The sequence below is a fragment of the Chrysemys picta genome, chromosome 1, assembly GCF_011386835.1.
Source record: "Chrysemys picta bellii isolate R12L10 chromosome 1, ASM1138683v2, whole genome shotgun sequence".
In the NCBI taxonomy this organism is placed as follows: Eukaryota; Metazoa; Chordata; order Testudines; family Emydidae; genus Chrysemys; species Chrysemys picta.
In genome coordinates this window covers 27,435,920-27,462,863 of record NC_088791.1, presented here as the reverse complement: position 1 = coordinate 27,462,863, position 26,944 = coordinate 27,435,920, and the positions used below count along the sequence as shown (strand labels likewise).

At 41.7% G+C, this 26,944-nt stretch overlaps 1 protein-coding gene across 3 annotated transcripts in view; it reads right to left on the bottom strand.

The window, feature by feature from the left end:
• The window catches only part of LHFPL3 (LHFPL tetraspan subfamily member 3), a 436,749-nt gene that overhangs the window by 115,235 nt on the left and 294,570 nt on the right, over positions 1-26,944 (bottom strand). The window lies entirely within an intron of this gene.

Below are 26,944 nucleotides of genomic sequence, written 5' to 3'. Positions count from 1 at the left end.
TAAAATGGGTCCGACTAATGGTCCATCAAGCCCAGTATGCAATCTTCCAACAGCGGCCAATTCAAAGTGCATCGGAGGGAATGTACAGAACAGGTAATCGTTGAGTGATCCCTACCCTGTCGTCCACTCCCATTAGTATCTCTATTTTAGGTATAGGAAAACTGAGACACCAAGCAGTTAAGTGCCCAGTCCAAGGTCATACAGGAAGGTGGCAGAACTGGGAATAGAATCCAGGTTGCCTGACTCCCCATCCTCTGGTCTGACCACAAGGCCATGCTTCCACTGTATGAAAACTAGCTATTCAAAAGTACAAGTAAGATTCCAAACTGCGCTTGTGCTGCTTCTTGGCTGGTGAGCAAAATAGCAACAGTACATAGTGCTCATCTTTGCTCCGCTGATGTTTACTACTATTTCAGCACTGAACAATAGAGATGCATTTTAAGATTAAATACAAACATATGCTTCCATTCTCGGTATCTCTTTCAGTGTCCTTCTACGGAGGATCCTGCTTATCCCTTCTCTCTTACTCTCTGCCATTGACTCCCCACCTTGCAATATCTTTCTTTTGGTGGCAGAGGGCTGGATGAAACTCTCCAGGGAGCAGATCAGACAGAGGGGCGCTGCAGAAAGTCAAAGAGGCACATACACAGAGAAACCATATATTCCAGGAGGAGGGATAGCTCAGTGGTTTGAGCATCGGCCTGCTTAACCCACAGTTGTGAGTTCAATCCTTGAGGGGGCCATTTAGGGATCTGGGGCAAAAATCTGTCTGGGGGTTGGACTACATGACCTCCTGAGGTCCCTTCCACCCCTGATAATCTATGATTCTTCTTTCTGATCAGGGCCAAGTCCCTGCTAACCCAAGAAGAGGGGGACCAGCAGCAAGAATTGAAGTTGTCTCTTTCACAGAAGGATTAGAACAGTGACTCTACTCTACTTTTTAGTAGCTTTTGACTTAGATAGTTAGATAACTGTCTGGTGTAAGAATTGTAAGTTTATTCAATTGTACAATCTGAGCAGAATTAGCTTTTTACATTAACAGAAAAAGGAATCTGTTCAAGTGTTAGTTAAAGCAAAGGTTATTGGGCTTGATTCTGATCTCACTTCACCAATATAGGAATTAAAGTCACTGAAATTTAAAAAGGTTTCAGAGTAGCAGCCGTGTTAGTCTGTATCCGCAAAAAGAAGAACAGGAGTACTTGTGGCACCTTAGAGACTAACAAATTTATTAGAGCATAAGCTTTCGTGGACTACAGCCCACTCCACTTATGCTCTAATAAATTTGTTAGTCTCTAAGGTGCCACAAGTACTCCTGTTCTTCTTTTTTTGAAATTTAAAAAGTTACATTGGTGTAAAAGCAGTAATAGATCAGAGTCAAGTACACACAGTTTATGTTTTGTGAGTAGAACACAATTCCTAAAGAAAAGAAATATTCTAAAGGCTAGGTGGAGTGGTGGGTTTCTATTAAAAAGGCAGGCGTTTTGCATTTTGTTTCACAAATAAAATGAGTCTAGAAGGCTTTACTTATACCAACCCAGACATTCATTCAGGTAAAAAAAAACTACCAAACAATTCAGCATCAGAGTCTGCCTGTCAGAGTGGGTTGGGGAAAGATTAGAATGTAAAAAGCTTTGCAGACTGTACTAGGCGCATTTGCAGAGCTGTATGGTAGAACTTGTCCACAGCTTTACAGCATAAGCCTGCTTGAACTAACACTAACAGCCCTTGCTTTTATACCAATTTTTCTTCAACTGTAACAAAAGGAACGTTGCAATGCCAGAATGCTGAACTTCCTGGAATTGATATTTTTATACCATTTCTCTGAGATGATGATAGCGCTGAGAATGAGCTTTCCACTCGAGAAACTAAAAGAATTTTTATTTCTCTTTTAAAAGGAAATTACTTTATGTGCTTTTGAAAGGTGTTGGGTTGACAGCGGTAGAGACTGTAGTCCTCTATTTATCCATAGAAGAGTTATAGCATGGCCACTTGCAGTGTAAGATTCCCCCCACTGTTGCTACCAGTGTGCCTCAAGTCTGTTCTGATACAGACATCTTTAACTTTAGGGACAAGTTTACCTTTATTCTACATAATCCTTGATCTAATGTCTACTAAGATTATTTAACATTCATGCTTTCTCTGGATGATCAAACTACATAGAAGAATCCGTGACCTCTAGAGGGATGGATAGTGGCCAATCAAGTTTGACCAAGCGAGGTAAACTTATTGTTAGAGCCCTGCGCGGATACAAAATTTGTATCCGCATCCAATCCGCGATTTGCAGGCATGGTCTGTGAATAGTCACAGATTTTCAGTGCTCTAGATATAAAATTTGGATCCTCATCCATCCACGATACACAAAGATGGTCCACGGATATCTGCAGATTTTCAGGGCTCTACTTATTGTAGACTTCTTCTGCTGAACCCAGAAAACAGGGTGAAGAAATGTAGGAAGTTGTGAACCCCTGTAATCTCAGGTAGGTCCCAATTGTAATTTGCAGCTGAGATTTAATTATTGTAATGGTGAACACCCATCTGCAGAAGTTTATCCTGTAGCAGATGTGCTATGCCAGTTGAATTGATAGTCGCTCCTATGAAAATTATCACCTGAAATAGTATGAAGGTTAATTTTACTTTGTTAATCTTCAACTGAAACAGGGAACAAATTGTCCAGGGGCAGAGTGCACTTTCTAAGGTGAATATGATCAATCAGCCAGTCTAAGTAGGGATAAATATGGATCTCTTAGCATCTAAGATGAGCTCCCTCTCCTCCACATGCAGCTAAGCATGGGGGAAACACTACTGAGTTTAATGGTAATTCTTAGTACTGATCTGAGGTATAGCTAGATATATGTATGCTTGAGGTCAAGAGCTAAAAATCAGTTCTGAGGACTTAACTGTGCATTATAGAAGCTAAGGTCACCATTTTAAACTTGAATCTTCTAAAATTTCTTGACTCTTTTAAGGACAAAGTTTGCCTGTTTTATTGAGAATAAGGAAATCCTGGGAATAGAAACTCCCTTATACTGCTTTTGAAGAATGCTGATATAGCACAATAATATGGACACTGGTGTAGCCCTAGCTAATGGATCTTGGGGCCCTGGATCCTTTGTATTACCTCACTTTGAATGTTTGGTAAAGTGAGAAAGTACCCAACAGTGCTAAGGGAACATGCTCTCCCCAGAGTGGGGATCTAGTCTGACAGTACCCAGAAGAACACAATCCAGTGGCTATATAAGTTTCAATAGGGATATCTCAAGGGTGGTCCGCTTGGAAGAATAATGTTTTCAGGTGCAATGTGTAAAAAGAGAAAACAGAAGAAAGACCATACTAGGTCAGAGTAATGGTCCATCTAGCCCAGTATCCGGTCTTCTGACAGTGGCCAATGCCAGGTGCCCCAGAGGGAATGAACAGAACAGTTAATCATCAAGTGATCTATCCCCTGTCGTCCATTCCCAGCATCTGGCAAACAGAGGCTAGAAACACCAGCCCTACCCATCCTGGCTAATAGCCATTGATCGACCTATCATCCATGAACTTATCTAGTTCTTTTTTGAACCTTGTTACAGTCTTGGCCTTCACAACATCAGAGGAAAAATGGGGGTGACACTAATTCACTGGATATCCAAAAACATTTCTCCACTGGATTGGGATTCAGGAGAACTGGGTTCAAGTCCTTGCTCTGCCACTACTCTGCTGGGTGACCTGGGTGAGTCATTTTACATCTTTGTGCCTCAGTTTCCCTATCTGTAAATAATAATAATTGGGATAGTTGGGATAATAATACAAATTACCTTTGTAAAGCACTTGAAGATAGCTAGATGAAAAATATTATATAAGAACTAGATAAATCTTCAAGGAACAGCTACAGGGAGATTCACCATTTCTCTGATCTCACAATCTGCACAAGTGTCTAAAATACATGTGTAAAGACCAAAACATCTTTTAGTACAACTGTTTTCATGTTCCCCCAAGGCAGACACTGTGCTAGTTGCCTTCTCTTTGATATTGTCTCTCTTGTAGCCCTCCCCCCTTTCACTCTGAGTTATTCCCATTAGAATAACAATTTCAGCAGCACCTGTCAGCAGAACCTTTTATTTTTATTATTATTCATTATGTTTATTATGGTAGTGCCTAACAGTCAACCAAGAACTGGATCCTACTGTGCTGGGTGCTGACCCAATACAGAGGACTAGATGGTCCCTGACCCCAGAGCTTACAATCCAAGTGGACAAGACAGACACGGGATGGGGAAAAGGGTAGAACACACAAGCAGAGTGAACAATGCAATGGTGGCAAATGTCATGTTCGGGCCACAGGTTTTTTGGGGGTTACTTAAGAGTGGGTAAGCTAAGTGGAAAGAAAAGGGAAGGGAGAGGAGACACTGAAGGGAAAGGGGGTGAGGAGGACAGGGCAGGGGAGAAGAGGATAAGGAAGCAGGTGTGGAGTGAAACTGAGGTGAATAGAGGGCACGGGAGGAGGGTTTGAAGCAAAAAGACAAAGTCCAGCCAAAACTGTAGAAAGTTCTCCGAATGTCCAGTGATCCAAAGGTCCCTGCTTTGGTTGCTTCTGCTCCTATTGGTTGGAGTCTCTGGCTAGCTCCTCTCTGCAGATTTCCACTGAAGCCACATGGTAGGGATGGGGGAGGAGAGGGGAAGAAGAGAGGGAAGGGACCTTCTGAGTCCTAGTGCCCCTGACTGTACGTGCATGTGGGTGGGTCTCTCCTGCACTATTCTGGCTACAGGGGAGTGCTGGGTGCCTTTACAGAGACCTTCCAGGGATACTTGAGTACAGTGTTGAAAAGTCATAGTCCTCCTCTTGGTTGGTCTAGTAGTCACAACTAGAAAGTTCTGCATGAAGATAAATTAAAATTTAGAATCTCTTTGCCCATATTTCCATCTGGTTTCCCATCTTGACACTGACTATTGGACTGTAGATAGAAGAATGTAAGATGTTTATGCCCTACAATGTACAGTATCAGCTATGTTCAGGAGAGCTATAGACAAGAGTTGAACAGAACCCAGATCCTCCAAAAGTTTGCCCACACCTCCAAAAACTTTGATGACCCTATGACAGGCTTCTCTCTTTCTTCTCTTCCAGGCCCACGAACTCCCCTGGTCTTTCTTTTCACTCCAATCTGGATCTCACTAGATTCTTCCTATAGGCGCCTCCAAGTGTTCTTCTTGATTTTTCTCACTAAGGCAGCCTAGTCCATCTTCCCTAATCCTGACAGATTTCTTATTGTTCCTCTCTATCTCCCCATGGGCCAGATGGAAGAGGCCCCATCTCTCTCTTCCTCTGACTTACTGCTGCATCCAGGCCCATTTCAACAAATGAGGCCCAGATTCTAAGGATTTAATTGTATTCTGCCCTGACTACAGAAAGGTCTCTAAGTTTCCAAGACCAATACAGTTAGTTAGAGACCACCTGTTAGTCTCTCTTTGGGCAAAGAGAATGGGGCTGGTGACATTCATTGCCTTTCCAGGTGCTATAATCTTAGCACTGATCAGAAGTAGCCCACTGAAAGGTGGGAGCACATATTTTTTGCAACTGTTTGATAAACTACTTTCTTTAACTGGAAGAGAAAGTAGGAATTGGAATCAAACTATGCAACAGGGAGAATAGAAGACGAAGGGAGGGCTATTTTTGTCTTAAGTAAATCAATATGTTCACTGAGAGTTGGGGTGAAATCTGTCACTGGGAAGTGGCAGACAAAGCACAACCATTATCCCAGGAGACTGGATTTCTTGGAAACCCACAAAAACAAACAGCCAGCTATTGGATTAAATCACTCTGCTAATTCAATAGGATTCTACTGCTGAGGAGGAGGGGGAATGCAAAGAGATGGTTGTACTTTATAAGGCAGATACATCAAGTCATTTTAAGTTACCTTCTGGCTCTGCACAGAGTTAATGCATATTGTCAGGGCTATCACTATATTTACACTGCTCATCACTGTCGTGAACCTGATCTGTAGGGACAACCTCAAAGGGAGAGAGAGCAGTTAAGGCTAAATTCTTCATAAGAGCCTCAGGTAATTCGTGCCCAATTTGAGACAGCTGGGACCTAGTTTTCAGAGGTGACAACTGCAACTGAAGAGAATGGGCAGTGCAGATGCTCAGCACTTCTGAAAATCAGGTCACTGATGTCTAAAGTTGGTCACCCAAAATCTTAGGTACTCAAAATTACATGCCATTTTGGATTTTAGTCCCCTGTCCATTTGTTCCTGCTGAGATTGGTAGTTGTGATGGTCTTTTTGTCATATGAACATCTGTCCACCAGCAACTAGACTGAGATTAAGCAATTTGTTTTACATATTTTAGCCATCAGCCATCCTATGGTTGCAATTTTCAGTCACTTTTCATCAGACATGGGCTAGGTTTGAACCAGTGACCTAGAAATGAAAGGCACAGTGTACCATTATGAGGCATCAGAATGAGGCAGATCACAATGCTCCATTCTAAGAAACAAGGTTTAAAATCTAGTATCAGAGGGGTAGCCGTGTTAGTCTGGATCTGTAAAAAGCAACAGAGGATCCTGTGGCACCTTTAAGGCTAACAGATGTATTGGAGCATAAGCTTTCGTGGGTGAATGCCCACTTCGTCAGACGCATGCGAAGTGAGCATTCACCCACGAAAGCTTATGCTCCAATACATCTGTTAGCCTTAAAGGTGCCACAGGACCCTCTGTTGCTTTTTAAGGTTTAAAATATTAACTATATCAGATGATTACATTGCTGCACTCTCTTTGCGATTAAAAAGCAGAATTGCTGAAAGCAGAGGCTTCGATTTGAGTGATAACACTAACGGGTCTCAATGTACTTATTATCTGATAACATTAAGCTACTTCTTTCTAGACAGGTTAAGAATGACAGGACTATTTATAATGCATTTATTTTTAGAACTCAAAAAGCAACACCAGAAATATATTTGAAAAAAAAATCACTGGGAGAATCCCTCTGATTTTTATTCCTGGACATGACTGAACACAGATATAATCTTTTCTCTATAACCGGGAAAAGTTAAGAAGAGGAAAGACCTGACCCTAAAGACAAGGAAATCAAAAAGTCTGAAACAGTGAGAGAGAGAAAATTCCTACAGATCAGAAGAGATACAAATAGGATGGCTGGGTTTATAAAAGAGAGAGAGAGAGAGAGAGGCAGAGAGGAAAGGAAGAATAAAGAAGGGAGGGACAGAGATGTCATGGTTATGGAGTAACTGAGGAATCTGACACAGGAACATCATCAGGTTAGACAGGAGGGATGAATCTAATACTTAAAATTAATTATAAATACATAATTTGAAAGATATGCTTTATATTTCCTAGAGTACATTTCACTGAGAGTTTCAAGTTAAGTTTTTATCAACAGTTGAGACTATTAATTTACTGTTTTCTGATTACATATTATTTCCACTATTCAGTACTGACCTGTTACTCTTCTCTTCACATCAGTTTCATTCTTATTTTTAACCTTTGTTTCTTTCATGAGTTAGTTTTTCAAGTATTAGGAACCACTAACAGGGCCGGCTCTGGCTTTTTGGCCGCCCCAAGCAAAAAAAAAAACCAACAACAAAAACCTGCGGCGCGGCCGGACTGGAGCGCAGGTACAGGGGGACCGGCTAGCGGCGGGGAGGGGGAGGGAGCGGGCGGGAGAGAGAGAGAAGGGGGGTGGCCAGGGCTACAGCAGGGGCGCTGCCACGTGGCCCCTCCCGCCGCGCCGCCTCCTGCCGGGAGGGCTCCTCTCCAGTTGGCGAGGAGGGAAGGACGAGGACTGCCCTGCCGGGCTTGCTGCAGGGCGCTCCTGTCCTCTGCGCCGCTGCCCCCTACAGGGCGGCCAAAGCGGAACCAAAAAAAAAAAAGCAGCCGTGCTGCCCTAGGATTGGGCGGAATGCCGCCTCGAACAATCTGCTGCCCCCAGCACCAGCTTGCTCAGCTGGTGCCTGGAGCCAGCCCTGACCACTAAAACCTCAGTCCCAGACAGTGAAGAATTAAGCCGATTGGAACTGGAGACAACTGGAATCTTAGTGCTCTTAAAAGTCAGGTGAAAAGGAAAAAATAATAGAATGAAAGACAGATCTGTGCTAAACCCCGCCCACCACTAACAAGGGTGAATGCGTGGTGGAGGTGGGGAACTGAACTAAAAAACAGGAACAGAAGAACAAAGCAATTTCCATACTGGAACCTATCTCTAACTGATTCTACAGAAAGGGATGAAAAGCCACACAGCAATGTGCCCAAATAGGAAGTGTCTTCCTAACAGCAGGCAGGTGTAGTGATTGTCTGTCTTATGTCCTGAAGCATGAGGGGTTATATCCCTTTTAAATCTGTATCTTGCTTTTTAAAAATACCTTCCATGGTGCTGCCTGGTTCACTGAAAATATCTCAGACTGCACCATGCATCAAGCAATCAGATTTCTAGTACTTAGAAATGTTGCATTTTGTAATGTGTTCAGTGGACCAGAGAGCATAATTAGTATATCACAGCAGGAAAAAAAAGAATTAAATTTAAAATGATGTAAAACTTATTTTTGTGATGAATTCCTCCCACAAAGCCTGCTAAGTAGAAGTTTTTAATAATAGAAATCTGTTTAACTCAGCTTTAATTTTTGCCTTTCGGTTCGCCTTTTAAAAACATTGACATTTGCAGTCAGCCTCCAAAGTTGTCTAGGCTTTCTTTCTTTTGGTCTCAGCTATGAGCTTGGCTCAGTAGGGTTACAGAAACTTAGGGGGCTTAGTGGTTAAATGAGAGGGCTGGATGCCTAACCTTTATCCATTTGAACCAAAGGATATAATAACTCCTACCTCACGGGAGTGTTGTGAGGATTAATTAATTTAGTTTTGGTGAGGTGCTTTGAGAGAATCAGATGAAAGATGCTACAATGGGGAAGTACCAATACTCTTAAAAGCTTGCATGATTTCTCCTTCAAGAGACTGCAGGGATTTTATTTTTTAAGATGTTTTTAAATATTAATTCTGCAAAATATTTAAACTGCCCTTAATAAACTCCACTTTTCCCCATTTACCCATGATTAAAGTGATAACTTTTGTTATATTTTAAATGCTTCCAAGGATTCCTGCATGCAACTGATACCATTTAGTGGAAGCAAAACTAAGCCTGACCTTTCTTCTCACACTTTAGCGTATCTATGTGGTGTAGACTCTTGGAACAGCAGCCGTCAGTGTGTTGGGCAATATGGTGTGATTCATGTTTCTTTAGGTCCTATGTGCCCAGTATTAGTTAAAGGGATATTTACAGAACTGTACGGTTACTGTGAAATGTGTGCTCTGCGCAGGTAGCAGCTGAGAAGGTGGCATTTTATGTGCTCTCACATCCAGCCTTGTAAAATAAAGACGTGGGTGTAGAGGGGGAACATATGAAGAGATCACCATGCTTTCAGCAGCTTTACCACATGAAAGGTTATATTATCACATTTCCCTGACAGGCACAGAGGGCCCAGCAAGACTGCCCTCACAGAGCTTCCTACACATTCTTCCCTGGATGGTGGTCGAGCCTGCGCTCAGAAAGACGAAAGGTTGGTCCCCCAAACCAGCAGCTCTCAGGGGATCTGCACAGAGGCCTTTTTTTTCCATCTTTATTCTCAACCCCACTCTGTCTTCTCTAGATCTCTATCAACACATCAGAGGTTCACATCTGCTGACATCTCAGAGGAGGCATTCCCCTCTTCCATGCCCCTGGGACCAGATCTTGTTCATCTCCATGCCCTCTGCTTGTGGCATCAAAAGAAACAATATGGCCCTTAAACACTAAAACTCATGTGTTAGTGTGTTAATCCACAATCCTTAGCATTCTTTTATCTTATTTTAATCCCCTTGTAGATCCAGGTTTTGAGTGAGTTTTATTGTACCTAACACTTGTGACGTCCAGTTGATGGACAAGAAAAAATATTCTTTCAGAAAATTTCCACGGATGCTAGCTGCTTGGCTACTGGTTTGAGTGTATACAGGATTGATTCCCTCCCTCGATTAAGTCCCTCTCTTCATGAGGGAAATACTCCGATGTACTCCGGTCAGAAATATTTCTTAAGGACTGGGCCCAGTTTTTTTGAAACCTCACTGATTTATAGACTAATTGGTGGCCATGGGATTTAAAGCTATATGGATTTTGGTGCCTTAAAGCTAGACGGATTTTGAGTGCTATTGTAAACTTACAACTGCTAGTCATGTCACAAAGACCTGGAAGGATATATTAAGAAAAGCTTCTCATCCATCTTCAGGAAAACAGGGCAGCTATGGTGTTTGACTGGCAGATTTATTGTTCTTAACGTGTCAGCTTTGCCCATACAGAATAAAAGTTAACAATTGCAGAACAGCAGGGAGAATACCTATAAAAATGAAATGGAATAAAGGAGGTTAGTTTTGCTCTTTAGATAGCAAGTGATGCTGCTGAAAGTGTAAAGGCCACATGCCAATTAATTCTCAGTGGGTTCTCAATTATCATTCTAAATTCAGCAATTAGATTCTGAAGGCGAATTCTGAAAGGGCACATAAAGCCAGCAGTTAAAAGGTTGCTACAGATTTTTATTTTCTCCTTAACCATTTGGCATCACTTCTTGCCATGCTGCCAAATGCTGTGTTTTTGTTAAGGATGCTAGTCTTGTGCTTTCACGGCTGTCCTCATCCCAAAGATGATGCTTTCACACTTTTACAGTGTGACTCCTATGGCCAAATTCCAGTTAGGCCTTTGACATTTATATCTTCTCTTTAATATTTGAGTATATTGAATCATACCTGATATATTTCAGTTACTCTGAGGGATGTGTATGCTCTTTGGTATAACAACTGACTGATCTTTTGCACTTTACCCGAGTTTTATTTGCAGGTGTATTAGCAAGGCATTATTGCACAGTGTTATATTAGATCTTCAAAGGAAGCATGCCACTATTTGATACCATATCAAATACTAGCTCCTAAAACATTTGTGAAATGGTACCTGAAATACTGCACTCAAAGAATTCTGTCAATAATTTAAATAAGACTCTCAGGGCCATTTAAAACTTCTGTGACTTGCAATAATGGATTCAATTTACGTGGGCAAAACTCCTACACATTTTGCTCCCTGAGAGAGAACTGCAGGATCAGGTCTAACTTGCCCCAAAGATTCATGTTTTGGATCCATGAGTTACTTAAAATAAAGAGTACCATTACTAAATATTTAATATAAAATTAATTATTTTCAATTATGCTATACTAGCTTTCTATTCTAAGCATATGTTTTTAAAAGTCATCATTAAATAGGAAACTATTGTACTACATATACACCTCTACCCCGATATAACGCGACCCGATATAGCACGAATTTGGATATAACGTGGTAAAGCAGTGTTCCCGGGGAGTGGGGTTTGCGCACTCCGGCGGATCAAAGCAAGTTCAATATAACGCGGTTTCACCTATAACGCGGTAAGATTTTTTGGCTCCTGAGGACAGCGTTCTATCGAGGTAGAGGTGTTTTATAGATTAAAGATGCATCCAAGGTATCAGGTATTTGCATAATGCTGCTGTTTCTCACAATTCATATCTAATGTGCACTCATCACTCTCATCTTATAAAAAGAAGAACAGGAGGACTTGTGGCACCTTAGAGACTAACAAATTTATTAGCGCATAAGCTTTCGTGGACTACAGCCCACTTCTTCAGATGCATATAGAATGCATCTGAAGAAGTGGGCTGTAGTCCACGAAAGCTTATGCTCTAATAAATTTGTTAGTCTCTAAAGTGCCACAAGTCCTCCTGTTCTTCTTTTTGCGGATACAGACTAACACGGCTGCTACTCTGAAACCTCTCATCTTATAGATCACTAAGGTAGAAATGTAATAAAATGCATCTGGACTATTGCTGCTGTGTTCAGGAAGCAGCAAATTATTTACCTTTACTCTTTATTGCAGGTAGCAATACTGCTGGATTTATTAAGTAATTGAAGAATGCTGTCTACCCATTAGACCCTGCTTTTGACCTAGAGAGCCTTAATATTGCAAAGAGGTGGAGAATGTTCTTTGGATTGTAAATCTCTATTTGTATTGATCCAGAGTTTGAGATGTGCTTAACACCTGAGACCAGACAGTGCAAAACTGTAACAGGCTTGCACAGCAAGTTCAGGGAGTCGAGGAGGAAAACTTGCAAGGATATGAGAAGGCAGAGAGTGCTCACAGCACATTTAGGTCCAACAGCAGTGTTTATTTTGAGGTACTTCTGTGGCTGAACTTAATGCAAATATAGAAGAGAACAAAGGTGGTTGTTGGCTCTCTGTTCTGTGGGGAGAACTGTATGGGTCCTTTCTCTATCCCTCCTCTTCTCCTTCCAGTGAGGACCGGAAGGAGACAGAGTTGGACAACATCCAGATCTCCTGTACACAAATGGGAGCCAATACCCATCACGGCTGGCTCCAGGGTTTTGGCCGCCACAAGCAGCCAAAAAAAAAAAAAAAAGCCGCAATCGTGATCTGTGGCGGCAATTTGGCGGAAGGTCCTTCGCTCCGAGCGGGAGTGAGGGACCATCCGCCGAATTACCGCCGAATAGCTGGACCTGCCGCCCCTCTCCGGAGTGGCCGCCCCAAGCACCTGCTTGCCAAGCTGGTGCCTGGAGCCGGCCCTGATAACCATATTAATTTGAGGTGGAGAAATTAGTCACCTCACTAAGACATGAGAGGAAAAGAGGGGCTGGCATCTCAGCAACAGAAGGTCAATTTTTTCAGAATGAAAATGACCCTTAATTTACTTCAGGCCATCTGATCAAATACAAGCTATAATTTATTCCAGTAACAAATCTACCAGAACAGTTTAAAGCTGGAGATAATTGAAATGCCTGAGCTTCAGAAAGAGAAAAATTCTCAAGAAAATGCAGATAGATACAGGTGAATCCAACTACCCAAATTCAGCAAAAGAATTTTAGAACCACAGCTATTTTGAAGTAATTGATTTTACAGTGTCCAGTATTCAATCAACATTTGAACAAAATGATTCAAATCTTGACACTCATAACTCTAAAATGTAACAGAAACACAAGTTCAAGGCATGCTTCAAATGTATAATAACGATTTCAATCAGGATTGATTGATAGCTCTGCTTCATCTGCTGGAAGCCAACTGTCAGCTTTCAGAAAGATCATTAAAGTCAGTTCAGAAACAATCATGGCTCAAGTGGGGTATGATTTTACTGGTACAGAAGGACAAATCTGACGATTGACAGCTTACAGGTGTTGCAGAAGAATTCATTTCAAGAAACCCTAGGTGAACATCATTGGTTGGAGCCTTTTCAGATTTGTAAGTCATTCTTTTGACTCATGTTTTAGAAAGTATTGCTTTAATGTGTAGTTTTGTATCACAACTAAACACCATTGGAGCCATATGCTCAGCTATATACAAAGTACTCAAGTTCTGACGATGTGCATGTGTTGTGGCACTCGTGAGGGTGGGAAAGGACACAATGGAGCTGAAGAACTCCAGGTCTATATCACTACTATGTCACCTCTTTAAACTGTATGCAGAGGTGAAAGTGGGCCGGTACGGCATAACGGTAAGAAGTGGCTGCCGGTACGGGCCTGTACACAGCCGCCGTTAAAACGCTGTCACAGCAGTGCTTTAACATCACTGCCCCTTTTGCCCCCGACCCTGTTGGCAGCCCTGCTGGTAGGATCCTTAAAGCATGAGGCCCCTTCCCTTCTGCCTGAGGCCCTGCCCCTTCCAGGGGCCTGGAGCCAGGCCCCCGTACCGGTAAGACTTTTATGTTACTTTCACCCCTGACTGTATGAGTGTTTTATCTTAACTTGTTGGATAAGTGCCTATCACAACTTGTTGAAAAGCACCTAATCCTATAGCAAGAGGCAAAGTTAGCACCCTGAATAACATACTCCGGAAGCTTGCAAATTGAAAATGGGGAACCAACCCAGCAACACGAAGAACCGCTGCATTTGCACTTTGCTATTCAACAGCCGAATACGTATGTCTGGTGTGGGAAAGAGCTGTTCATTCAAAGAATTTGGACCCTGTGCTGAATGACAGCTGCCACTATATCATAGGATGTCTAAAATCAACAAACGTGAACAGCCTTTATGTGCTTGCTGGAATTGCTCCACCGGATATCAGGAGAGCAGTCACAAGCAAAATGGAATGATTATGACAAGTTGAAGATACCAGACATCTACCACGTGGCCGCACCAGAGAAAAAGCTTCCTAGCTGCAATGAAACCACTTCAAAAATCACTGACGGCTACATGACTGGAAATATGGCACACATGGCTTGAATTACTCTAAGAGAACAAACCAAATGCATAAGTGACATTGCCAAACGCCTTCCTGCAGGTGTGGAGAACTGGTTGACCTGGAGATATTTAAATCACCTCTGAACAAGAATCAGTAGGTCAAAAGTCAATATACGAAAGTGGGACTATTCCAGTGATACAGACACATGTGACTGTGGTGAAACACAAACCATGGAACATCTATTGGTCTACTGGCTCCTGGAGGAACTGTGCACCATTGACAATCGCACCTGGGCCATATTATGTGCCCAACACTGGAAAAAATATGATTGTGGTGGAAAGACACAAGAAGAGATGATGACTAAATAAAGTGAGATAAATGAGTTTCTGTTTCAAACTCTATTTTCTTTATTTATTAATGCAATCCCTAAAATTTTGGAGGGGGCCTACAGGCTATGCTCAGGCATTGCAAGCAAACATTCCCTGACTTTTATTCAGTTTTGGACATACATCATAAGACTACAACATCACTTCTAATGCAACTTCTAGTGTTGGTATGAGATTTTACTGAATGTTCTTTATCCTGCAGTTTATTGGGACTCATTCCTCACCCTGGCACTCACACATTACATTTATGCCACTCACTACTCCTCCTGCTTATAGAAACTACCTGAATAGCTGTGGATTTAAAATATACACCTTCAACAATCAATGCTTTGTTCCTCTGGATATAGTGGAACAAATTCAGCCCTGGCTCAAGTTACCTGCAACTCTATTAATTTGGCCCAATATTGTGTATTCTGCCTCTTCTGTGCTGCATTTGTTAGAAAGATATGCAGCTGATGTGAACAGTGTTTTTGTCATTAAAGGGGTTCAAGTTAGGCCTGGACGTAGAGAATAGAGATGTAGACCAAGGGAAAAATCCGTTATGAGCCAAGTGCCCTGTATTACTTCAGCTTATCCCGGACCTCAATTCACTAAAAGGATTGTATCTCCTACCTTCTGAGCCTTTCGTTCTTTTTTTACATATAATACAGGCAGTCAACATTATTTTTAATTTTAGGCATTATTAAATCTAATTAGGGAAAAAATCTTCTACCAGCATGCCTTGATGTGGCAGCATTGTGTGCCTCATTCGACTAATTCATTAGGACGACAATTTTTTTCTCTAATATTGCTATTGAATGAGGCTCCCCACAGAGTTTAGCAGCATGGGATCCTTCTTTCCATGAAGCAGAATGCTATTCTTCATACTCTTCCTTCATTAATCAGTGGGGAGCGGGCACCCTTAATTCATGGTTTTTCATATTTTTATGGAGACTAATGCATGCATATGTTTGGGGGAGAGGGGATTTCATCTTATCACAGAAAGTCAGGCTGGAAAGGAACTCATGGATTATCCAATACATCACCCTGCACTAGTGCAGGATAGTCCTTTACTTCATTAGTTACTTTAATTTACTGTTGAAGGCTTCTATTTTAATCTCACTGGTAAATTATATACATATTTTCTAAATCCCATTATACAGTATATTTTATTTATTCTAGTCTTACTGTTGCCAGCAAATTAGAACAATTTCTCCTCCTTTTGTTAGTAAGTTTCTTTATGAATTTACATACTACTGTATAAGCAGACTATTTTACAAGGCGGTGCATATTTAATGTATGTAATCTTTCGCCATAGTTTATTTCTTCTAACTCCTCTGTAATCTTAATGACTCTTCTCTACACTCTCTCTCTATCGGTTCTAAACAAAGGCCTTGATTCTGCTACAGTATCTGAATAGGTGGGGTTTAACCATGTAGATTCAATAGCAAAAGTTAAGAGTCTGTGTTTAGCACCACAGCAGTCTCTTCCTGATAATTTTAAGTTATATTCTGTTTACTATCCTGGACCCATTTCTCCATTGGAACCAACTAGTGAGGACAGTGACCCAAAAACCCCTTAATGCCAACTGGCAAGGGCGTTACAGGAATTTCCTGATTCTGGTATGTACATGTTGGTTCCTCAAAGAATGTCATGTGAGGTCTTAAATGACAACTGGGATCACACTGGTCAATATTGTTGTGAAATTTATGTAAAGGCACTATATAAGGATTTATGCATATATACTGAAAATATGTTCTTAGAGTCTGTATAAAGGTATCAGCAGAGGTGGAGAAAGATTTTCTGTCAGCCAAAGGATGTTTATTCACCTCCCTCTCTCCATCAGGTTGTTAATTAAGCATTGTAAGTTAACACAGTGGATACTCCTTTACATACAAAGTCAATGGAAAGATGCAAAGTCAATAGAAAGAACAGGAGTACTTGTGGCACCTTAGAGACTAACAAATTTATTAGACATAAGCTTTCGTGGACTACAGCCAACTTCTTTGGATGCATACAGAGTGGAATAAATATTGAGGAGATATATATACAGAGAGCATAAACAGGTGGGAGCTGACTTACCATATTTATTCCACTCTGTATGCTAGTTAGCTAGTTGTTAGTCTCTAAGGTGCCACAAGTACTCCTGTTCTTTTTGTGGATACAGACTAACACGGCTGCTACTCTGAAAAAAGTCAATAGAGAAGCAGCACACAGGAAAAACAAGCCACAGCGAGTTATACTATTTCTGAGTACAGACAATGAACTTTTGGGACTATAAGTAGAAGACAAAGAAGACACCCTCTTATTCTGCACTTAGGAAGTAAATGGGCAGTGCATTTGCATTCATGAAAACAGGATCTCAGCCAACTTTGGTTGAAACACTGCAAAACACACTCAGTGGTGGATTAGCCACTGGGCCAATGGGGCCCGTGCCTAGGGTCCTGGCCAATTGATGCCCTGGAAAAATAGGCACCCCCGCGCCCCAACCACCCACCCGGTGCTCCTGTTGGGGAACGGGGTCAGGGCTTGGGGGCTTGCCCTGCTCCCCTCGCCTGGTGCTTCTTCCGCAGAAGCGCTGGGAAGGGCAGAGGGGGGACTGCAGGTGCAAGGGGTGGGGAGGGGCCCTCACTTGCTGTGGCCCAGGGCCCCACACATCCCTAATCCGCCTCTGAAGACACTAGCTAAGATAAAACTTTAGATAAGAGGTTAACCTGTTAAGTCAAGTTTAGTCTCTAAAAAGCATGTAATAATTTTGTTGTATATGTAACCTTTTGTTTCCAGTATCATTACTCACTATTACTTGAATCTGTGATAATAAACTTATCCTTCTTTTCACTATTTTATATCGAAGTGCTGTGATATTAAGCTAGGTGCTGATCCTGAGCTGAATCATCCAAGCTGGTGTGCACACAGTTCCCCTGGGGACAGCTGACCTGGTATGTCTATGAGTGTTCAGTGGAGAAGGGGCTGGATACTACAGCGAAACACTTCAAAGGGGCTTAGGGACTCGGGTGCATCTACTGTTAATTTGCAAGGCAAAGTAAGGCCTGGCGTAGCTGCTCACACACATTCCTCTGGGCTAACAGCCTGGCAGTGTCAGGGAGCTGACACCCAGTTAAGCACAGTCAAGACACCCCCAGCTGCCAGTGTGAGTGTAACAAGGTGACTTACAATCCTGGGTACCCCAAGAACGGTCACAAAAACTCCTATGCTTGTGTGGAGTTGTACTGACCACATGACTTCGCACAGGTGTTGAGATCGTGTTAGCAGATCCTAATGCAGGTTGAGACATAGGAATGCATAGAAAGTATGGCATCCTATTAATTCCTCTAATACATACACACCTCTTCCATTAAAATCAATAGGATTTGTGTGCACGTATCTGAGGTCAAAATGTAGTCCATAAGTACTATGGATGTGTTGAATTATATTACTTGAAATAGATGACCACTGCAGTTTAGACACAGGCAATATATTTAATACCACAGCAGACTGGGTTTTTTTTGGGGGGGAGGGGGCGGGGAAGGCCAGAAATTGAATGCTCTACTGCAAGTATAACATGTAGCAACAGAGAGGTTATAATTTGTCTTGATGAAGCTGTGGTTAGACCTCACATGCAGTGCTGTGTGTAGGCAGGTTCCTCATTATGGAGAGGTGATGTTCTCACCACAGTTAAGGTTGCAATCATAAGCAGCCTTATTTTTATCTCCCATATACTTCTGGCTGGCAAGGTTGGTATAACCTGAAAATAGCCAGGTTTACGCTGGAGATGGAGATTTTTTCAGATACAGTTTTGAGAGACACAGTTAAACTGCCTTTTAGTTATAGGTCATTACATTTTTTTGGATTTGCATTTAAGATTTCCTTGCGAACCTCTGGATCAAAAATGTCTTGGTACTAACGCTTCAAACTTCCCTTATGTTTAAAAAGCCTTGTAAATTCATTGTGCAGGGCCTATGTTGTAGGCTGTATTTGAAGAAAACGGATTGTAATTAAACAAAGTAATTAGCAATTGCATCTAATTGTAATGATTATAGTGTATGTATGAGCAGCTTGACTTTTTTGTGGCTGGTTGCAGCTGAAAGAGAACATCTGACTCTTTTACCACTTTAACAGAGCTTTTTGCCTTAGTTCAAATGGCAGAGAATTGTGTTTAGGAACTATCAACTAGGGCAAGGATTTCCAAGTTTCCACGTCTAAAATTAGGCACTGAAATGAGTGATTCAATTTTTATTCAGCACCTATGAAAAGTGGAGTAGTTATATGACTCTTCCTTTTAGGCACCTAAGAATAAACATTTGTCTTAGGATCTTAGTCCCAGCTCTGCAGGTCTGCCTGGCTTATCTGGTAAATGTAGTGTTTGGCTGCAGCAATGGATTCACTGAAGAATAGCACCCAGGTAGTTTTCCTCTACCTTGTAAAGTAGGAATACAACTGGTCAAGCTGGTTTTGTGTTACAAGCATTAAAAAACACCCTGAGCATGGAGCTAGAGGAAACATGTGGATCACTCCTAAGCTTGTACAAATGAAGGATGCAAGAGTGGTGGGCAGCCAAGGCAAGGAAATGAAAATGTCAATCAAGGAAAGAGACTAGAAGAAAAATAGTTAAATTTTAGGAGTTATTTTACAGAAAATTAAGTGCCAACTTTTAAAGCAAAATTTTACATATATTAGATTTTTAGATCTCAGGCAACCTCAAGGGATTTGGCAGCTGGTATCAAGCGGAGTACCCCCAAGGGTCGGTCTTGTTCAATAACTTCATTAGTGATCTGGAGGATGGCATGGATTGCACCCTCAGCAAGTTTGCAGATGACACTAAACTGGGAGGAGTGGTAGATACACTGGAGGGTAGGAATAGGATACAGAGGGACCTAGACAAATTAGAGGATTGGGCCAAAAGAAATGTGATGAGGCTCAACAAGGACAAGTGAAGAATCCCATCCACTGCTACAGACTAGGGACCGAGTGGCTAGGCAGCAGTTCTGCAGAAAAGGACTTGGGGGTTACAGTGAACGAGAAACTGGATATGAGTCAACAGTGTGCTCTTGTTGCCAAGAAGGCTAACGGCATTTTGGGCTGTATAAGTAGGAGCATTGTCAGCAGATTGAGGGATGTGATCATTCCCCTCTTTGGCATTGGTGAGGCCTCATCTGGAGTACTGTGTCCAGTTTTGGGCCCCACACTACAAAAAGGATGTAGAAAAATTGGAAAGAGTCCAGCGGAGGGCAACAAAAATGATTAGGGGGCTGGAGCACATGATTTATGAGGAGAAGCTGAGGGAACTGGGATTATTTAGTCTGCAGAAGAGAAGAATGAGGGAGGATTTGATAGTTGCTTTCAACTACCTGAAAGGGGGTTCCAAAGAGGATGGATCTAGACTGTTCTCAGTGGTACCAGATGACAGAACAAGGAACAATAGTCTCAAATTGCAGTGGGGGAGGTTTAAGGTTGGATATTAGGAGAAACTTTTTCACTAGGAGCGTGGTGAAGCACTGGAACGGGTTACCTAGGGAGGTGGTGGCATCTCCTTCCTTAGAGGTTTTTAAGGCCAGGCTTGACAAAGCCCTGGCTGGGATGATTTAGTTGGGGATTGATCCTGCTTTGAGCAGGGGGTTGGACTAGATGACCTCCTGAGGTCCCTTCCAACCTTGATATTCTATTATTTGATTCTGTAGAATGAAGGGGAACAACTGAGCTTATTGTGAGTACCTGGAGAACAAGGGAGCCCAGCATCCCTGATTCAGTTAGATGATGACTATTTGAATTTTTGTATACATTGTGGCCATAATTTTCCAACTTGGATGCCTAAAATTGGGCATCCAAATCCATAGTTCAGCACCCAAGTTTGAAAACTCTGACTTGTATGTTCCTGTATCTGCCTGATAGAAACATGTAAGGGTTTTTGTTGTATTTAATGCACATTTATTATAAGCCATACGTGTATGTGAACAAGCTATCTTTCTTAGGCATGGCATGACAGCTGAAGAGTACTTCGTCATACAGGATCTCTCGCAAGTGCACTGTTGCTTCTTTGCTAAGCAGTAGCAGATTTTGGGATTTTTAAACTCAGTTTTCCTTTGGAGCAAAAATCGGCAAGGTAAAAATCAGCAAGGGATATTCTAGTGTCATTTATTTATTTACCAAATGTACCCAAGTCCCGTTCACCTGCAACAGAGATGGTGAAAACTGCACACAGGAAATTCCTCCTTACAGAAACTTCAGCTAAGACACCACTGCCCCGTCTCCAAGAAGCAACTCACTCTTGTCTCTGTCTTTGGCTCTCCTGCCTAGCACACTATTCCCTTTCTCTGTGGGCTTTTTAGGCTGGGAAACCCCTAGTTCAAACTGCTCACCTGGGACCATCTGGTCTCAAAAGGTGAGCCTGAGTGTTAACCCTCCTTTCCTGTAGCTGTTCTGCCCTTCCAAGGAACCTCAGAAAAGTTGTAAAAAGCAACAAAGAGTCCTGTGGCACCTTAAAGACTAACAGATGTATTGGAGCATAAGCTTTCGTGGGTGAATACACATGCTGTCATAACTATAAAGGGAAGGGTAACAGCCCTCCTGTGTACCATACTATAATCCCTCCTGGCCAGAGACACCAAAATCCTTTTACCTGTAAAGGGTTAAGAAGCTCAGGTAACCTGACTGACACCTGACCCAAAGGACCAATAAGGGGACAAGATACTTTCAAATCCTGGTGGGGGGAGATACTTCAAATCTTTGTTTGTGCTCTTTGTTTTGGGGGAGTTCGCTTTTGGGACTAAGAGGGACCAGACATCAATCCAGGCTTTCCAAATCTTTCTGAACAAGTCTCTCATATTTCAAACTTGTAAGTAAACAGCCAGGCAAGGCGTGTTAATTTTATCTTTGTTTTCTCAACTTGTAAATGTACCTTTTTACTAGGGTGTTTACCTCTGTTTGCTGTAACTTTGAACCTAAGGCTAGAGGGGGGGTCCTCTGGGTTCTTTAAGTTTGATTACCCTGTAAAGTTATTTTCCATCCTGTTTTTACAGAGATGATTTTTACCTTTTTCTTTAATTAAAAGCCTTCTTTTTAAGAACCTGATTGATTTTCCCTGTTTTTTAGATCCAAGGGGGTTGGATCTTGATCCACCAGGAGTTGGTGGGAGAGAGGAGGGGGGACGATTAATTTCTCCTTGTTTTAAGATCCAAGGGGTTTGGATCTGTATTCACCAGGGAATTGGTGAAGAGTCTTTCAAGGCTACCCAGGGAAGGGAATTAGCACATTGGGAGTGGTGGCAGCGGACCAGATCTAAGCTGGTAGTTAAGCTTAGAAGTTTTCATTCAGGCCCCCACATCTGTACCCTAAAGTTCAGAGTGGGGAAGGAGCCTTGACACATGCGTCTGACAAAGTGGGTATTCACCCACGAAAGCTTATGCTCCAATACATCTGTTAGTCTTTAAGGTGCCTCAGGACTCTTTGTTGCTTTTTACAGATCCAGACTAACATGGCTACCCCTCTGATACTCGACATCAGAAAAGTTGGTTTGACAGCCCATCCAGTCAAAGGAGAGTGCTTTAACCTACACAATCCCACTGACGTCTCTCTGTGTGGAGTTTACTGCATGGGGTAACTAACTCTTCCTGAGTAGAGGAGAGTTTCATCCTGAAAGCTTATACATTGATGCCTCATAACGTGCATGGAACTAGAACATTCTGCCATAACAGTCTTTGTCCAGGTGTTGATGAAGCCTAAAACCAAGATAAATTCCTATTCTGTGTGCTATCACTCTGATTGCCACTAATTTTGATAACGTACAGTGCTTTAAGCCACTACTGTTGGTTCCTGTAACAAAAAGCAAAATATGCACAGCTATTCTGTTCTCTCTTTTCATAAATGGCATAAGTACCATGTGAAAGTCTTTTTAAAGATGCCTCTTTCCTTCAGGTTACAGTTGATTTTGTGTGGAAAAATATACAGATTCTAACACAGAACTTACATATCAGAAAAAGTGCATATAGACTATACACAGAAAACTACATTCCAGACTCTGTTATAGTAATCAAACCTAGAACATATGTTGGCCAGTGTGGTAGATTTACTCTCAAACCTGAGTAAACTAGAGATGAGTAAGAAATGGTGAAAAAAACACAGTTGTCTTGCATATGGAACACTTGTCTCAGTCCTCTCCCGTTCAGAATTTTAAGACACGTTTCTTATTTTTGAGCATTCATTAACCTATTAACATTTAGCTACTCTGAATGTCAAAAACACAGAAGAGTACAGACTGTTCTTTTCTGTGATTTTGTCACTTTACTTTACCCTCTTGTTTTGTATACACTTCCTTGTTCCAATTTCCAGAAATAATTCTGGTACAAAGGGCTTACTCAAACAAACTGTCATTAAAGTCAGTGGGAGTTTTGCTTGAGTTAGGACTGCAAGATTGGGCCCAAGATTAATCTTACAATTATAACCATTAATAATCTCGAATAATGACCCTGTGCACTGTGATTTTTCTGTATCAGCTAATGTTTCTATGCTTATATGTTATTGCATTCTCTCATGCCTAGCTACTCCATAACAATATCAGAAAATGTGGAGACAGATCTCTGGTCCATAGCCTGGCCCTTTTGTGGTAGAAGATGACATAAGTGGACAGCTGGGCATTCCCTTTCCATAGGGGAATCTCTGGCTGATGTAGAGCCAGCACAGCCAGCTGTATGCCATGCTATCTGGCCTCCCTGGTGCACAGGACATGCTAAGAGAGTGGCCAGGATGCTGTCCACTCCAGTAATTTTTGAAGAGCTCTTAAGGGGCCATTGCAGCTGGCATTGGTTAGAGCAGACCCAAGTCTTTTGTAATGTACGCCCCCAGCGTCAGTTGGTATAAAAGTGGTATAATCATATAATTCTATATGGAGCAAAGGCAAATTTCGGGAAACAAATTAAGATACACACAAACATTCACAAATTTAAGGGGGAAAGTGTTTTATCATCTAGCTGTATACTTTGAATTAATATGTTCATTAAAGACATAGTTCAATACATTAAAAAAAAAGTATATCTGAAATTCTGGTAGGTGGAATTCAGATAAGCAAGCCAAAATTCTGACCCTGTGCACTTCTAGTTTCAATTGTATACTGAGAAAAATGCTAAATGTGCTTTTGCCATACTTAGAAGACACAGAGATAAATTTTCCTATCATAATTTCCTTTTAAAATGGTAAGTAAATGTCATTCTTGTAGAAAGATGCCACACTGACAGACCTGGAAAATGAAGCCCTCAGTTTATCCACAGAACATGCAGATTAAAGGCAATGACAATACAAGCCTTCCTAGGCACCTTAACATTAATAGGGCACTAGCAAGTCCTAGAGTTGTGTGGGTAGTTCAGTCTTCAAGTCAAATCAGTCTTTGGCCTCTGTGTGCTGCCCGATTACAATTGGTGCTAACTGGCACAGTTGTGTAGGTGCTTTCAGAGCTGTGGATAGCTGTGCATTAGGAACAGGACTGAAATGAACTGCTATACACAATGTAGGCTGCCAAACAGCTTTCACACAGCAACAGCTTTTAGCTTCTACTGGCTTCTGAGGGGTGGAGAATGCCACATTCCCAAATCACTGTATAAACATTCAATTATTAGCCTACCCCACATCCATGTGAGGTTGCTAAGAAACCAACCCAAGGTAACACAGTGAGTTAAATCAGAACAGGGGTTAGAACTTTCGTGTTGTGGCTTGGAGCTCTGTTACACTGATCTACAATTTTTGAGAAGTTGTCTGCTTCAGAGATAAAATGTGCTATTTATTATGTATTTTGATGTGCTGAATTCAAATATGACAATTAAAACAACTGATTGGCTACTGTTTCTAAGATATTTAAGTTTTTACATTTTATGTCTATGTATATTGTGTAGATAGTAGAGTTTTAATCGTAAATTGTAAACCTAGGTCTTTTCATGTGTTTATGGTTGCTTTACATGATAATATTTCACCTGTCCTGTTTATGTAACACTTTAAAAATCAGAAAAGGGTTATATAAATAAAATTTATTATGAAACAAAAGGCAAAAAACTATTATGTACATAGTTTAGTCCTATTCAGTGTCTACTCGGCGCTTCTTGGCTTGTCTCTTGTATTCATTAAATGGAGCATCTCTTGTCACTGTCCAGCAATAGTCTGTAAGCATTGATGGGCTTCATTTGCCCTGATAGCGTTTCTCCATTGTTGCAATGTCCTGGTGAAATCGCTCGCCGTGCTCGTTGCTCACTGCTCCGCAGTTCGGTGGAAAAAAATCTAGATGAGAGTGCAGAAAATGTATCTTTAGTGACCTGTTGCAACCAAGGCTTTTGTATGCCTTGAGGAGGTTTTCCACCAACAACCTGTAGTTGTCTGCCTTGTTGTTTCCAAGAAAATTTATTGCCACTAACTGGAAGGCTTTCCATGCCGTCTTTTCCTTGCCACGCAGTGCATGGTCAAATGCATCATCTCGAAGAAGTTCACGAATCTGAGGACCAACAAAGACACCTTCCTTTATCTTAGCTTCACTTAACCTTGGAAATTTTCCATGGAGGTACTTGAAAGCTGCTTGTGTTTTGTCAATGGCCTTGACAAAGTTCTTCATCAGACCCAGCTTGATGTGTAAGGGTGGTAACAAAATCTTCCTTGATTCAACAAGTGGTGGATGCTGAACACTTTTCCTCCCAGGCTCCAATGACTGTCGGAGTGGCCAATCTTTCTTGATGTAGTGGGAATCTCTTGCACGACTATCCCATACGCAGAGAAAACAGCAGTACTTTGTGTATCCAGTCTGCAGACCAAGCAAGAGAGCAACAACCTTCAAATCGCCACAAAGCTGCCATTATGTTGGTCATAGTTTATGCACCTCAAAAGTTGTTTCATGTTGTCATAGGTTTCCTTCATATGGACTGCATGACCGACTGGAATTGATGGCAAAACATTGCCATTATGCAGTAAAACAGCTTTAAGACTCGTCTTCGATGAATCAATGAACAGTCTCCACTCATCTGGATCGTGAACGATGTTGAGGGCTGCCATCACACCATCGATTTTGTTGCAGGCTACAAGATCACCTTCCATGAAGAAGAATGGGACAAGATCCTTTTGACGGTCACGGAACATGGAAACCCTAACATCACCTGCCAGGAGATTCCACTGCTGTAGTCTGGAGCCCAACAGCTCTGCCTTACTCTTGGGTAGTTCCAAATCCCTGACAGGGTCATTCAGTTCACCTTGTGTTATGAGGTGTGGTTCAGAGGAGGAGGATGGGAGAAAATGTGGGTCCTGTGACATTGATGGTTCAGGACCAGAAGTTTCATCCTCTTTCTCTTCCTCATCTGACTCAAGTGAGAATGATTTTGGTGCATCAGGAACCGGCAGTCCTTCTCTGTGGGGTACTGGGCGGATAGCTGATGGAATGTTTGGATAATACACAGTCCACTTTTTCTTCTTTGATATACCTTTCCCAACTGGAGGCACCATGCAGAAGTAACAATTGCTGGTATGATCTGTTGGCTCTCTCCAAATCATTGGCACTGCAAAAGGCAGAGATTTCCTTTTCCTGTTCAACCACTGGCCAAGATTTGTTGCACAAGTGTTGCAGCATATGTGTGGGGCCCACCTCTTGTCCTGATCTCCAATTTTGCAGCCAAAATAAAGGTGATAGGCTTTCTTAACCATAGTGGTTATACTGCGCTTTTGTGATGCAAAAGTCACTTCACCACAAACATAGCAGAAGTTATCTGCACTGTTCATACAAGTACGAGGCATCTCTGCTCACTTTGGCTAAACAGAAATGTGTCCCTTTGCAAAATCAAACACTGACAAAGAAGAGAGCACGACACTGTATGATTTCTAGAGCTGATATAGGGCAATTTGTTCAGCAGAGTGATGTAAGCTTCGTTATGATTGCATCATCCATGACTTCTAGGAATAACATGATGCAATTCATATCATGTATGATGCAGTACCAGCTTCAGATTGCATCATTCATTGTTTTGCCTAAAAAGCAAGTACTGTCCAAACCCAGTCATAGATTTATTCATAGATCTAGTCAAAGATGTATTTTAGTGATTTCTGGTTTAAATTGAGATCCCTTCCCTTTATAACTCACTTATCCTCCGCCATTCCCAAGTCAAGGGTCGTATATACTGACCCAATAGCATATCTTGAAAACTAGAGCCAATCAACAATTTTAAGCATCATTTTCGTTCTCAGTGACCCAGAATTAGTAAAGTTTGACTACATTTATTTCAGAAGCATTTTGGCTGTAGAGCAGTGTTATCAATCCACTAGACCATGGCACCTCATTACATAGACTATCTCAGGGGTAGTCAATTATTTTTTGTCAAGGTCCAAATTTCTTGGTCAATGTATAGTCAAG